A 15,831-nucleotide genomic window follows, 5' to 3' on the forward strand; every position below is an offset into this window, starting at 1 on the left:
CGAGATCTGCTAATCAACAGTGCTTTAGTTTTACTGGAGTTCAGCCTCTTACCCCACCGACTACGCCATTCATTAATACTCTCCATGTCAAGATTGAGACTAGGAGCAGCTTCATTTATCATAATGGGAGACTTTCTGACACGCACAAGTTTTGCACCATCGCCATGCTGAACAATCTTGTTTTCCAGGCCAACAACCATATCACTTGTATACAATAAAAATAAAAATACTGTGAACCAAGGACACCGCCTGGTGGAACTCCAGACACAATAGGTCTTGGTTCGCTAAAGTTGCCATCAATAGCAATTTGTTGCTGCCTACCTGTAAGGAAATCTTAAGTAAACCTAAAACATATAATCTAACAATCCTTTAGATTCCGCATCCTTATATAATGGCTTAAAAATAAGTTATTAGAGGGCACAGGGACAATGGAGATTGTCCTGCAGTTACTGCAGTCTGCAGATATGCCACTCTTTGGAGCAGGCACTATATTACTAAACTTGCGCTCATCCACAAAGATACTATGTATATACGGCGACACAAAAATCTAGAATCTACTAATCTTAGAAGACAATACTCAAGGGACTTTTAATTTTAGAAAAACAAAGGGCAAAGGGAAGGAACCACCAGGATCTTCACCACAGCTATCAAGATTATCTGGAATTTTCTTAACGTCCCGGGAGTGGAAAGCAAATTTTGTAAGAATAGGTTCAAGATGACAAGTATCCAGGAGATGGACATCCCTAGCTGATTGCTCAGCTTCAAAAGTTTGATGAAGCAGTTCAGCTTCTTCCTTGGGACCAGTAACCAATTTACCATCAGCTGCTAGTAGTGGAATAATGCAAGATCAGCCTGACACAAAGATAGATGATGCCAGTTTGTTGTTCCACCACAAGTGAGCCTGGGTACATTCCTCAAAGTTTCCTCTTTAAGGAATTATTGTAATTCCTCTCGGCTGTGAGGTAAACTCTATTCGCAGCACAGCGAGACTCAACAAAAATGGTGTAATTTTCATGTGAACGATTTCATCTCCATGTGTTGAATTTGGTCATGTAAGCTCTTCTACAGGTATCATCAAACTATGATTGGTCGTTTGTCCTAAATTTAATGACCTTCCTAGGGACATATCTAATTAAAATAGCCATCATCATTTCATTTAACTTCTTCTTGGGATCAAGATCTAACGCAGTAGTCGTTAGTGGCCATATATTTACAGACCTTGGATTTTAGAATAACTGGAACAACTGTGAGTGTGAGGGCTATCTATTACAAGAAATATGTGTGTGTTCCTCAGTTAGCTGGAAAAATTCGGAGGTTACACAGAACTCAAGAGCAGAATGGGTATATTGATCCATAGATCTTGAATTTAGCCACTCGCTGTGCTTTGCATTAGTCTCCACAAATAACAAATGAAGCTTTTGAATCCTGTGACTGAGCCATACTAATCGTCTCCAAGAGACAGTCCTATACAGGACCGTTGATATTTGGATAGCGGTAACAGCAAATACGTAGGTATGCATTGAAGAACTTAAAACAAAGGCAATGTATATAGTCATACCTTGCACATGTGGGATGTTACGACGATCAATAAAATCTAGGTCATCAAACCTGGGATTAAAAACTTAACCTTTCATTAGTTACTACTAAGAAGTGTCTCAGATAAAAGCATCGATCTGCAGTTACAGGCATAACTCTGGAGATCAGAAAATTTTACCTTAAGAACAAATATCTGAGCAAAGCACAGTAATAAGTAGCAGGCCCAGGGTTCAGATCTATGCCTCCCGAAAGAGTTAAAATTGACAACATAAAATTAGATGCAAAATCAATAATTATTAATTATAATAATGGAAGATTAATGAGATGGGCTCGTCATCTTTAGCAGTTCAAGAAGAGTAAACATTATATTAAGGGTAGTGATAATGTAGGTGGAGACTGTAATGGTACGAAAATTCAAGAATTTTCTTGTCCTTGCAGGGAGGCAATGTTACATTTACGTAACACTGCAACCATCAACAACAACATTATTTACATTATTTACAAAAATTACATCTAAAGTATAGATAAACCTAAACAAGTCATTCAAAAAAACGTCGGAAGCAAGAACTAAGAATACGTGCTGAAGACTGCATCTAGCTAATAGCAACACCGGGGTCGGGTGGGCGCTGGGGGCGGGGCGATTTCATTTAGTTGGTGTTAAAGGGAATAAGAACCCTGGTAGACCTCAACGTATAATCTTCTTGACCAACCAGACCAATAATGTACTTGTCAACCGACCATACAGCATTTTAATATTGTTTAACTTATCAGTCTTCGTAAGTTATATTCAGAAGCCTATTAAAGGTATAACAATATCAAGAGTGCTACGTTTCTGTTGAAGCCTGGTTTCTGATATAGATATATATATATATATTGACCCGGAAGCCGAATTTCGGTATTTTAGCCACTTTCAGCACAACTGCATTAATATACCGGACTGAACTAGTTCGTTCTTGTCATACAGACACGATTTTAACATCGTTCCGAGAAATGTAGAATGAGAGCGAATGTCCATTTCGTTTTTGGGTTCTACGTTATTACGGCTGTTGCTCGCTTGTCTGTTGCCACATCTTCGGGGCATAATTTTGACAAGTGTTGACACGCCTTCTCTGAGTACCCAAGTTGGTGATTATGTAGTGCAGTTCAAACATGTGTGATTATCCAGGACTAATTACGAACGGGCATTCATCTGCGTGTGTGTGTGTGCGTGATACGCAGATGAATGCCCGTTCGTAATTAGTCCTGGATAATCACACATGTTTGAACTGCACCACATAATCACCAACTTGGGTACTCAGAGAAGGCGTGTCAACACTTGTCAAAATTATGCCCCGAAGATGTGGCAACAGACAAGCGAGCAACAGCCGTAATAACGTAGAACCCAAAAACGAAATGGACATTCGCTCTCATTCTACATTTCTCGGAACGATGTTAAAATCGTGTCTGTATGACAAGAACGAACTAGTTCAGTCCGGTATATTAATGCAGTTGTGCTGAAAGGGGCTAAAATACCGAAATTCGGCTTCCGGGTCAAGATGGGTTGTATGTAGCACGACTCGTCAATTAATTGATGGACTTGCATCACCCATTGGTTCTGGGGACCCTGCCTTTTGAGAACTTAAAAAAAAATACATTTTAAACCCTTGCCTGATTGCTGCTCTCTCTCTCTCTGTCCTCTCTGTCCTCTCTCTCTCTCTCTCTCTCTCTCTCTCTCTCTCTCTCTCTCCAAAAGACTCCAGGAAACAGACGTTTCGTCAGTTAATCCAAATAACAACTCAGACATAAGCACATGTAAACAACAACCCCCGAGCGAGGGATAATTCCTGGGCGAGATTAAGAAAATAAGAGCTATTATTTCGTGCGTAATTTCAGGCCGAATCATTCACCAGGCATGGCTGCAATTATATCTCCCATTCTATAGACAAATTATTTTCGTAGTCTTGATATGGATAGGCTGGCGAACAAATGTGTGATATATCTCTCACAAAAACTCGGGACATTTTTTTTCTTCTCATTGACTGTCCGCAAATTGATAGTTTATCGAATCGAAAACGTTCATTATTCTCGGAGCTGCATTTTTCGCCCTCGGAATCGTAAAAACGTGTCATTCTGCTTACTTTAAAACTTGTGATTTATACTGGCGAATCCTGTAAATAGTTCTTAAATGCACTGGGGGTGAAATATGGTTCTCTGGAGTATTTCTGGTAAGGATGTTGCCCCAGGTTGGGTGAAACCCAAAACAGCTAGTCCCAAAATGAATAGTTCCAAAATAGTCCAAAAGAGCTAATTCCAAAATAACTAGCATACCAAAATAGCTAGTTCCAAAATAGCTTGTCCAAAACAGCTAGTTCCAAAATAGCTTGTTCAAAAGTTACTTCTAAAGACATCTAGTGCCAACATATCTTATTCAAAACAGTTACTTCTAATGGTATCTAAAATATTTAAAATATTAGTTTTAGTTTGACAAGACATCAAGTGATTTGGATTTCCTTATAAGTGATCTTGCTTATTCGTCTGTTGAATTTTACTTATTTTAAATGAACAGCCCATCAACGTGAAAGAGATAAAATCGCAAAAAGGATGTGATCAAATATGTCACTAGGGATATGTTTACCGAAGGAATACAACCAATAAACGAAACGCAAAATTGGAGATGCGTCATCAAAGGCTGTAAAGGAACTGCTGCAACTGTGGTTGACTATAGTGATTATAGTGATGTAGTTTTAGGCCAAAATTATTCACATGCACCCGATGTGCCTCAGGAAAAGCCTAAGATTGCCTTAAGTATGCTAAGAGAACAAGCTTCTGGTTCAACTGCACCACCACGTACAGTCATTACTAACATTATGCAAAATATTAATTGTGAAACTTCATCTTGCATGCCGAAAAGAAAAACATTTACGAAATTCATTCAACGCAAAAGGCAAAAAATGAAAGGCTACTTTCTCGAACCGAATTCACTTTTAGAGATCAATTTACCTGAAGATTTTAAAACAATTACTAAAGGGAGTGCTACAGAAAACTTTTTAGTTTATGATGAAAGTGATTCCCATGAAAAACTAATATTCGCAAGCAACACTATGCTAGACATACTTGCAATTGCTGCATACTGGATGTGTGATGGGATCTTCAAAAGGGTTCCACAGTTATTTTATCAACTATACACGATCCATGCTACTAAAAGTGAATATTTATTTGCATGCGTCTACATTTTGCTGACAAATAAAACAAAGGAAACTTATAAAAAAAGCCTTTAGTATCTTAAAACAAAACTGCACAGACTTACAGCCAAGCACAATTACCACGGATTTTGAGAAACTATACTCTGTTTTTTTCCATCTGTCCATCCGCCTGTGGTGTTCGCGTATGGTAACACTGCGTCCCGGGCTTTAGATAGTTACATTCAGCTTACATTCAACAATTATAATAATATCCTATTTCGAATATTAACGGTGTAATTCGCATACAGTAAATTATTTAAACACTTTTCAGTTGCAAATGTACACCCAGATATCCTTTTATTTACCTAAAACTTACACATAGCGTAACTATCTAAAGCCCGGGACGCAGAGTTACCATACAAAAACACCACAGGCTGATGGACAGATGAAAAAAAAAACTGAGTATAGTTATGGATGCTTTAAAATACGATTTTGAAAATGTGGAGATTCAAGGATGTTTCTTCCATCTTTCACAGGCAATTTGGAAGAAAATTCAAAGTATTGGTCTAACAAATACTTATGTAACCGATGCTAACTCTCGCCTTTATTGTAAATTGCTTGCTGCATTAGCATTCCTACCCCCCAGATGAAATAACACAAGCATTTGAAGAATTGCTAGACACACTAGAAAATCTTCAAATGAAGCAAGAAATGGAAGAATTGTAAGTTATTTTGAAGATACATACACTGGAAGGCCCCAAAGAACTGGAGGAAGTAGAAAGTCGCCTTTATTTTCACCAATGATTTGGAGCGTTGAACAAAGGTCAACAGATGGTTTACCGAGAACCACAAGCAAGCTTGAAGGATGGCACCGAGCAATTCAGACCCTATTTAATGCCCCGCACCCTTCCTTAGGGCAGTTTTTAAGAGGCATTCAGCAGGAAGAAATTATGCAAAGAACTAAGTTGACTGCTTATTTATCAGGCGAAAGGGAGACTACAAGTAAAAAAGCCGTAGAAATGAATGGAATGATTCAGACATTAAAACTAAGACTCAAAAATAAAGAAATTTCAACATTTGAATTCTTGCGTGGCATTAGTTATATTATCAAATACTGATTAAATATATTCGTAATTTTCTAACTAATCCCTAACTGTATGAGTTTTGATATTGGTGTTACCACATACGAATTCCTTTTTAATGTTTTATGAATTTTAAATAAAGTATATCAGATTTTAAACTTTTTCAAACCTTGCTTTTTTGTGCACTAGCTATTTTGGAACTTTAGTGCGTTTACTTTTCTAAGATCGCTAGGGTGGGGCCAGGTAGAAAAGGCAGAGTTGTCATATCTACGGGTATGTAAGTCCCATTAAATGCTTCCCGCAGATATAATCCTTCTTAGGAGGATTCGCTTTAGACCTTGGGAGTCGAGGGAAAGGGTTTGCTTCTTCCCTGTTAACTTTTTTTTTCCATTCCCGATTCTACTTAGCTATTCCTTCTTTCTCTTTCTATAATTATAGATGCGCTGAGTGGCCTGTTGGCTCCAATGTTTGGACTTGAAACATAAATTCATAAGTCAATGGATCTATTATGCCCTTGGAACAGACAGCCACGCATTCCTTCTCTACATAACATTTTTATCAAAATCATCCAAGTCAGTCACAGGATTCACTTTCTCTTTTCTTTTTCGAAACACTGGAGATTCGACTATATTTCCCTCCTCTCTTGCTTCTTAAATCTACGAATAGTCATTTCTAACACTTTTGTTGCTTCAGATGTTCTTTGGATAGCCTTCGAAACATCAGTTACAGGACCTTCAAAATGTTTTTATAAAATGAAGTATTTCAGGAAATTATAGACTATTTCCTTGGCCTCAGGTGGTGGGTGAAGACGTTTACGGGAGTCATTTGGGCTGGGCTGTCCATACTTTTCACAGTGGGTGATCGAGTGCGAGAATCCTTTAATGATATTGACCATGACCTTTTAAATCCTCTTAAAGCCCATAGGTCCCCTGAACTCAGATGTGGCATCGCCGGGGAAAAAATATGCCATATCTTCATTTTCATTTGTGAAACTGAGGTTTTCACGAAGCATATACGAAATAAGATATATTCAAAATATCTGATGCAAACAAAGAATCACATTTTAAGAAATTAAAACTATTTCAATAGACTCCATGGAGCTAATATGATTACCATAACGTGAAAATTGGCAACGTATGATTTCTGTACAGGCCACACCCTAGCGATCTTAGAAAAATAAACGCACTATAGTTGTCTTGTACAAGCTATTTTGGTACACTAGCTATTTTAGTAAACTAGCTATTTTGGTACACTAGCTATTTTGGTCTGCTAGCTATTTTGGAATTAGCTCTTTTGAACTAGCTATTTTGGAACTAGCTATTTTGGGACTAGCTGTTTAGTCGCGTAATCCCTAGGTTGGCCTAAGGTTAAGCTAGGTTAGGTTAGGATGTGTCCACGTTTGGTTTGATCAATTTTAATGTATATTTTTGCAGTTAATCTCTGGTTTCTTCGTTTGTGGAGTTCATCTCTACTCTAAAACTCATTATTTGCGACAAATTCAGTGTCAGAACCGTTTCAAGCATGAAAACACGCCAGTGAAACTGTAATCCATCACTGTTTTTGACGTCCCGGAGTTGTACTAAACATTTACCAAAGCAATTGCATAATTATCGAGCACGGGGCAAAACTATAAGTAGAAAGAAAGATTAAATAAACTTCATAATAGGGTGATAAGTAAAATATGAGCCGGATTCAACGTGATTCGATATTCAAAATGCAGTAGTGAATACGTTTTAAACGATCCAAAATTACTGTTCGGTACAGTTCAGAATAAAATTACTATGGTGTCCAGCAAAGCGTCTTTACAATAACCATTATCATTAAATCTAACTCGGTATAAGAGCTTTAAAATTGACATTCTGTCTGCGCCTAGATTTCATGTATCAGAATTCATAGATTCGGTTCCCTCATCAACAACACGCACTACGACTGGTTTCGTCTCGTTATCAACATGACCATTTTTCCAAGACCCATTTTTCTAACACAGGCAGACGGACCGTAACATCCACATAAAGACCTCTCAGCTGGTGTTGGTAATAACTACGTATAATGGAGAATATAATGAAGAAAAAGAAGGGTAGCGAATTATTGGGATACCTAAATTTAACTCATCACACAAGCATGAGAGCTAAACTTGTAAAACTGTCACAAAAGCAGGCGAATAGATTCTCAAAGTCAATCTGCATTTTGTTGTCACAGGAAAAAGAAAGAAACACGCAGTGCTTCTTTCTATTTGAAACCTAAACAACTCTGCACCCAAAAAAAGGTATTGATTGAACGGGACAGGTTCCTTATCGCCAACAGCAAGAACGGAAGTATCATCATCATCATCATCATTGCCTCCAAACATCGCACGACACAAAGGTCCTCTGTAAATTTCCTCATCCAATGTCTTTCATGTGCTTTATCTTCCACAGTTCTCCATTCATCTCCAGCACCTTTTTCCTTAGTTCTCATCCAAGTACGGCTGGGCCTTCAAACTCTTAAGGTGCTCAAAGGTGCGCAGGATATGTCCAAGCCATTCCCATCTCCATCTCCCTTCCATCATTATCTCATCTCCATTTGGAACTTCCGTCACTTCCCTTGAGGTAGGATTTCTCACTCTGTCCTGCCATCACTCAACTATCATTTTTCTTAAAGCTCCCCAGAGAACGAGACTATAAAGAATAAAACCATAGTATTTCGAAGGACAAGAAACAGGAGATGAAGGAGAGGGACTATTACGTAACCCCGAGGACTGAGGCAGACACGCCTCCTGAAAGAAGGAAGTCGGCATGTATCGTCGTAAACAGAGGAAGGAAATTCACAGAACCAAGAAAATGAGGACTATTGTTCTCCAGTTAGTGACGCTCAATTAAAAGATAACTGGATATTGACACAGACAATCCCCATCAAACGTTATATTTATATTACGTCGGAAAAGGCGGCAACATAGAACTTACGAGGCATGCAATGATAAAGAATACGCATCGCAACATTCAGTAACTGAATTAGCTGTCTAAAAACCCGTCAACCATTTAGTTTCTCTAGAAAAGCGAAGAAGTAATGAGCGGAGAACCATACTTACGAATGTGTACATTTGTGTTCGTGCATTTCATCGTCACGCAAATGATACGCCAACATTTCGTTGACAGCCGCGAAATTGACGAAGGATTTTTTATACAATTTAAGACGGAAATTCCGTCAATTAAAGTCACCGAACACCAACTCAGCCATGACTTCCACATCATTCTAAAATGACGAAGTAATCACCCGCCCCAAGAAAAATGACAAAATTATAAAATTGAAGATTTATTTAGATAATAGTAACATGAATGCGAAATATGAAAACGGGGGAAAACATAGAAATATAATAAATTCTGAAAAAATCATAATAATAACAATAATAATGATAATGGATTCGCTATTTGCTGACAAACAGGTGATTGCTGTCCACGGCATAATTTCCACTTAAATTGAAACGACTCCATTCTTCTGAAATCATGGTTGATACAGAAATACCCTAACAAACAGGAGCCACAAAAATTCTATGTATAAAATACATAAGCTTGAAAATATTACATCAGCAATATACCACTGACTAACAAGAGGGAATATGACAGCATCTCCATTAGTATGTAGTAGTATGTGCTGGCAGTCTGAATTGATAATTTGACTGACAGAAACTAGCGAATGTTTACATTTTCTTTGCACCAATCATTTTCAAGCAGCATAACAACTCTTGCATTTATCTCTTTGATAATGTTGTCATGGCCTTCTTCTCTTCGAAGATACTAATACTTCAAGCTCTTGCCATTATGGTTAACTACATCCCAAAATGTTTATAGGCCATCAGTCATCACCTCTAATATTCTAAAGGTGAGTAAATACTTCAGATATCAACTAATATGTTCTAAATAAAATGCATGCATTATCTCTCTCTCTCTCTCTCTCTCTCTCTCTCTCTCTCTTTATATTGTATATGTATTAGTGTAGATATATATGTACACACACACACACACATATATATGTATATATATATATATATATATATATATATATATATATATATATATATATATGTCAATATACATAAAATTGGTGCCCCGCCCCATAAATTGTTCTGGATTCGCTGGTGGAAGTGATGAATGGCCCTTCGAATCTCATCCTGAGAGACGTCAACGTTTTACTGGCTGCCAAATTTAGAGCCTTCGATATGCACCCACCTGCTTCCTCCCCACTGCACAGGGCTGGTGCCCTCCCTTCCTGAAGAACGACACGCGACACACAAGTAACATGAATTCACGTTCTTGAAGTTGATGCTCAAATAAACAAAACATTGAAACTTCAGTGACAACAAACAAAGAAAGCCGCAAAAGCAACAGAGACCTCAGATATGAAGAGAAAATCACAAAACAAATGAAAAACAAAGAAAACCAGACAAGTAAACAAACCAACAGTCTCTCTCTTTAAGCGAAGCGACCAAGAGTTTTTACAAGTAAATTAACCAGCAATTATCTCATCTATCGAGGAAGATGACGTTACATCTTCGAGGAAAAGATTTCATCGAGTCCTCAACATTCACTGGAACGTAAAAGGCAACAATACTTCTGTGTGTACACACACACACACACTCACACACACACATGTGTATATATATATATATATATATGTGTGTGTGTGTGTGTGTGTGTGTGTGTGTGTGTGTAAATGCGTGCATGTATGTTTGTTTAGACACAACATGTCAGCGAAAAATTAAGACATAAAGCAACTACAGTATTTTAAGTAATCACATACTATATAGAATAAGGATAGAATATTAAATCAAGGTAAATCATTTTTAATAAATGCACCTGCGCAGGGGCATGTAATGCACAGATGTTGAACACACACATACTTAATCCTCTGATCCCTCTAGGGAAGCCATGGCGGCATCGAGGAACTAACTCACTCATGCACTGAACCGTTGAGCGGAATGAGTCACATAATATAGTCTGTTGTGGATGGTGTCCTTTTCAGCCAACAGCTGATACCAGACCAGCCTTTGTCCATTGTTGGATGGGAAGGGTCTTTACTGACCTTGTGCTCGGGGTGTGACCTTTATTTTTCATCATAATAGCCTTTTATCTCACTTATCTAAAGTTTGTATACTCTATTGTTTTTTCCTTGTCAATTCTGTATATAAACCTGAGTTGAAATAATGGTTAATATTATTATTATTATTATTATTATTATTATTATTATTATTATTCGTTTTTTATTTTTTGCTCGAACGCAACTGCGATTGAGTCTAGCAAGGTCTAAAGAATACTTACAAAATTACATACCTTGCAATCCAAAACACACAAGTCTATTTATTTCCCAAGTCTTGAAAACAATACACAGGTATTTACATTTCCTAGTTCTAAAAACAATATGACCCATTATTTGCATACGATTGTTTTCATAACCTAGACAATTAGAGGTACCACCGCTTTGACTTTCGAAACTGCCACTTCTGCAACCATTCCGGTTCTTTGTACATAGAGTAGTAGGAACCCACCACAGTCGATTAATCACCAGATGCTTTAAAAGTTCAGTACGTGAGTTACATGACTTCGCTGAGAGAGAGAGAGAGAGAGAGAGAGAGAGAGAGAGAGAGAGAGAGAGAGAGAAGGTTGGGGGAACGGGCATCTGAAGATTTAAATGCCCAATGTGAGAGATAACCAACTGGGTCTTTGACGCCCCAAGTCTCCCTGAAGTCTCCTTCTTGGGGCGAGATGAGTGATCGAGGTAAAAAGAAGGTTCTTTTCTGGCTCCCATTCGGACGCCCTTCCTAATCCCACAGCCACAAGCTCGATTCATAAACAGCAACATGGTCACCCAGGCCCAGAGCAAATCCCTTTACTTCAAAACTATTCATTCGGTCAATGTCACTTGGACTTCATAAGGACGCCCATAATGAAGTTATAGTTCAATATTTGCAAATGTCTTTAATTTAATCATTAATTTCGATGATATAACATTAAAAAATAAATCATATAACTACAAAGAGGAACCAAAGTAAGTAACACAGAATAAAATGAATAAATCTAGGGAAAACAAAAAATAAATTGTTATAAAAAATACCTAATAAAATAACACAGAAATATATAAATACAAAATAGATTAACACTATCACCGGATGCCGCCACGAACAGAAGATTTTAATCCTGCCTCTTGGCACGGAACTTAATCCAAAACAAAAACACGACTCGATAATCTCGGATTTTTCTCCCTTCCACGCTCTCTCTATTCATTAGCTCGAGCCAAATCCATTATTGTACACGGGAATATGAAAATCCCTTGGTCGCATGCCTTGGCATTCATTGTGACAATTCGGATTTATGAATGCTTCAAGACGCACTTGAAATACAGTTGGTCGTGAGAATAGGGTAAATGTAGCCTTGTAGAAGAGTGTGACTGAAACTAAAAATGTTAATTATAATCATTCCAATCAAGAATATCATCATTGTTCACATGTTTTTATACTACATAATTATGATGAGGATTGCCATAACGTCACAGAAAAGGATTATTAAAACCAGACCAGGCCAAAAACTGGGATGCAAACTATTATAAATGTTATAATAACACGTGTCAGTCTGATGGTCAGTGCTTTACAACCCTGGCAAAGTTTATCTTGACTCATGAGTCGAAGACAATGAACATCGCTTCGTGTTCATACAAGTGTCCACCAATCACCTGAGCTGACAGAGGCACTGAAGTACTCACTGCGGGGAAAGTGTCGATAAACGCGGTAAATCAAACTAAGTAACGAATACTTGTAAGAAAACCAAATTGAGAAAATGCAACAGAAGAGATATAGTATGTAAACATACCCCACAACAGTAGAGTGAGTGTGCCTAGATCACTTCTAATACCACCGTCTACCAGAGACACACTGACTGAGAGTCTGCCTGAGCCCTGAGGACTGTCTCTGAGAGAGGAGAGAGAGAGAGAGAGAGAGAGAGAGAGAGAGAGAGAGCAGACGATCTCAATAAACCAGTAAGGGAACCGCACTGGCTGCCCGGTGGTGGTGGCAACAGCGGAGAGGTCGTGGGGGCGATGGGGGCAGTGTTTGGGGGAAGGCTTGTACCTTGGGTGGGACGGGACCTTGGTAGTTGGGGAAAGTGAGGTGGCCCAGGTTATTGTGGGGGTTGTGATACATGAGAGCAAGTGTGGGCTGCAAGCAGCTCCTTCCACAAAGGAAGCGATCCCATTTTCACTGGGACAAATTCCCAGTTTTATCCTAATGAAAGAGAGGATAGTCACAGAATGGTATAAGTAACTGCAGTAAAAGATAGATTTGACGATTACCAAACCGGATTTGTCCATTGCGAATCATGATAATAATTAAAAATCACAAATATTTCAACGTGTCTCTCAGGCCATCTTTAGCCCTTGCTGGTACTAGAAAAGCGTAAAAGTATGTTAAGAAAGCAGTACCTACCGACTGAAACAGAAAAGAACACATCTGAGGACGTCAAAGACCATCCCATTCGATATTCTCTCCCTCAACTACGTTCCACCCTCATTTTTTCCCCTTTTTCTTTATTCTTTGTACATTTATTTATACCCAACTTTACGCACATCCCTCTCAGCCACAGCTGCCAGGACAAATTGACCTGAAAGAAGATGCATCTTCAAAGAGCAAACGTGCTAATAAACCCAGAGCAAAACAAACATAAAAGGGCGGGAGACGCTCCGATATCTGTGACAAGCATAGTCAAAAGCTATCTTTAATGCCTGTAGTGTATGCGTATGCACGTGAATCAGAGGATATACCTGCAATTACGGCTGTTGGGAAAACCAAGTTTAAATGGGGAAAACACCATCTATAAAAAGTTGGCCAGATATCCGTTTCATTTTCTATGGCAATTCGTAAGCTTTCTCAGTGCCGGAGCATATGTCGATTTGTCACCTATTGGGAAGAAGAAAAAGATCGAAATCTTATGTTAAATCCCGAAGAGTTCAGCTATTCCCATCAGGGAGATTTGCCAACAACTACAAAGATAAACGATAAACGATCAGTACGATATGGTCCGGCGAGTTAGCGGATTTTCCTGCATGTGAGGGACACTGGTCATGGTTGGTATAAACTGGAGTGAAGCCAAACTATTTCCCAAGGGTAGAATGGCATGGGATATAGAATTCATGCCAAAAAGCTAAGCGCTGGGAATTATGCCATTCAGCGCTGAAAGGGAAATTAAAAGCAGAAAGGTTTGTAGGAGTAACAGGAGGAAACCTTGCAGTTGCACTATGAAACAATTGTTAGGAGAGGGTTGATCGCAATATGAAAGGAAGAGATTATTAATGGAGGCAGTACAGTAAAAGGCAGTGGCGGAACTATACTAGGGGTGCAGGAAGTGAAATGCACCAGGGCCCCACTGTGACTGGAGCCAGATGGTAATATGTTTAGATAATAGAAATAATGAAATTATAAATGATAACGATGATGATAATCATAGTAGTAGGAATAGTAGTAGTATTAATTATATTTTAAACAAATTACTAGAAACAATAAATGCACTTCCTAAGGCATTGCAGAGTCAGGAGATGATGCTGGACAAAGCGATTCATTTGCTGAAGGACTGCTGACTCTCTAACGCAAATGAGAGACAGCTATGAACAAGTAAAAGAAGCAGCTGAGAAGCTCTCGAATAAATGTGGTGTTGAGCCAAAGTTTCAGCACAAATACATCAGAAGGGTCAAAAAACATTTTGATGAATTATGTACTACAGATGAAAGGTTTCCGGATCCAGAGTACCACTTCAAAACGAATATGTTTTTGGTTGCTTGGACATATGTAAAGGTCTAAGACATGTTGCTGAAAATTTCAAAACAATCTTTCCCAAGAATTTACTTACTGCATCCGATGATGAGTTATATAATGGAGTCGTAACTTTAAATAAAATACACAAGGAAAATATTTCTACAGAATTTCCAGCTCAGTTGTTGTCCTTCCGCCGACATTTCAGATCACATCTTGAAAACATTACTGCTATTCCTAAACCATATGCAGTATTGATATGTGAAAACAGCGTCATGGGTTCAAGCTTTCTTGAAGTCGTAAATGTAATCACTTTATTTCTAACGATCCCTGACCCTGTTACAGTCACAACGATACTTTTCAAAGCTCAAAATGATCAAAACTTATTTGAGAAGCAAGATGGCGCAAGAATGATTAAGGTGACTCTGTTATATCGATTGAAAATGGTATATCAAGAAGAAGTAATAAAATGCTTCGCCGATATGGAAGTAAGAAAGGTTGACTTCAAATATTTTGGTTTTTAGCATTTTCACAAACGCACACACGCAATATATATATATATATATATATATATAATATATATATATATATATATATATATATATATATATGTGTGTGTGTGTGTGTGTGTGTGTGTGTGTGTGTGTGTGTGTGTGTGTTTATACAATATAGATACATATACAGGCATATATAAACACCCATAAATTAAATATAAATGTGTGTTTTTATTTATTTATGAGCATTAGTTACTGGTAAATCAAGTAATGGCAATTAATTTTGCTTTTCATAATAGAGGCCCACCCAAAAAATCTTCACCAGGACTCATAATGACCTAGTTCCGCCAAGTAAAAGGAATAATGAAAGGATGGATGTCCGTATTTAGGAAAGATTCTGGAATCTGCCATCATTGATAAACTGAGTTTACGAATCTCTCAGGTAGAGACTATAGAAATCTGACTACACTGGCGAGTGAATTTTATTACCAATCCTCGGGTGTTTCAAAGGATCAACCCACCACAGTACCTATATGAGGCATGTGCAGGATAACGAGGGCTGAGTAAAAATAGCATTTCTTTAGCCCTCAAAGGGAGCAGTTGGGAAACAGGGAGTAACACTGGTGAAGGAGAGCTCAGAGTGTATTAAGATGGTTTGGACATGTAGAGAATGAATGAAACAAGGATGCTGAAATAAGCAGCTAAAGTATGAATGCCACACTGACTTTTTCTGTAGGTAGCTACAGAGGATAAGCCACACAGTAGTCAGTGTGGCATTCTTACTTTAG

At 38.1% G+C, this 15,831-nt stretch overlaps 1 protein-coding gene across 4 annotated transcripts in view; it reads right to left on the reverse strand.

The window, feature by feature from the left end:
* The window catches only part of LOC135200260 (organic cation transporter protein-like), a 70,654-nt gene extending 57,935 nt beyond the window's left edge, over positions 1-12,719 (reverse strand). For all 4 annotated transcript variants that reach the window (XR_010311234.1, XM_064228737.1, XM_064228736.1 and 1 more), the window contains exon 1: positions 12,619-12,719. The gene's annotated coding sequence lies outside the window, so the exon portion shown is untranslated. The remainder of the gene's footprint in view (positions 1-12,618) is intronic.
* Positions 12,720-15,831: the final 3,112 nt, after the last annotated feature.

This window comes from Macrobrachium nipponense, chromosome 26 (assembly GCF_015104395.2).
Source record: "Macrobrachium nipponense isolate FS-2020 chromosome 26, ASM1510439v2, whole genome shotgun sequence".
NCBI classification, from domain to species: domain Eukaryota; kingdom Metazoa; phylum Arthropoda; class Malacostraca; order Decapoda; family Palaemonidae; genus Macrobrachium; species Macrobrachium nipponense.